Source organism: Oncorhynchus gorbuscha, linkage group LG24, assembly GCF_021184085.1.
Source record: "Oncorhynchus gorbuscha isolate QuinsamMale2020 ecotype Even-year linkage group LG24, OgorEven_v1.0, whole genome shotgun sequence".
NCBI lineage: Eukaryota > Metazoa > Chordata > Actinopteri > Salmoniformes > Salmonidae > Oncorhynchus > Oncorhynchus gorbuscha.
The window spans coordinates 16,090,773-16,091,365 of NC_060196.1; positions in this window are offsets into that span (position 1 = coordinate 16,090,773).

Below are 593 nucleotides of genomic sequence, written 5' to 3' on the forward strand. Positions count from 1 at the left end.
AATGAGAATGCAGCATTTAATGTGCCTTGCTCAGTTGTACTAAAGGCAATTGTGTGTGTACATCAGAGCATATGATTGTGTTATTACATTTGTATGCAAATTAAAGCTGCCTTGTTCATTCATACATAGGATTCATTCATTTTTTACAAATGCAAGCAGATAATTATTTTGTGGTGTAATGTTGCTAGAACACCATAAGGTAAAAAACATACTACTCATAGCATGTTTCAGCAGCATTGAAACATGCTATGAGGAGTATGGTCAAGCTTCATGAAATGTATCGATTGTTGCTTGTGATTGTAAATCTATGACCTCCATTGTCCTGTCTATATTGTATGATTGGTCCTTGCAATCTCGGTTCCATGGGACGACCCCATTGAAGTTGAAATAAAAAATGGTTACGATTAGGTACCGTTGTGATTAGGGTAACGGTAGGGGATAAATTTAGGGTTTAGGGTAGGGACGTCCCAAGGATCTCGGATAACACTAACCCCAAATGATTGGCCAGAACAGATAAGTACTTGCCCATGTATTAACCACTCCCCGCTCGCGCTTTCTTCACGTGATATTAAGACAGACGTTCCAAAGTTAAA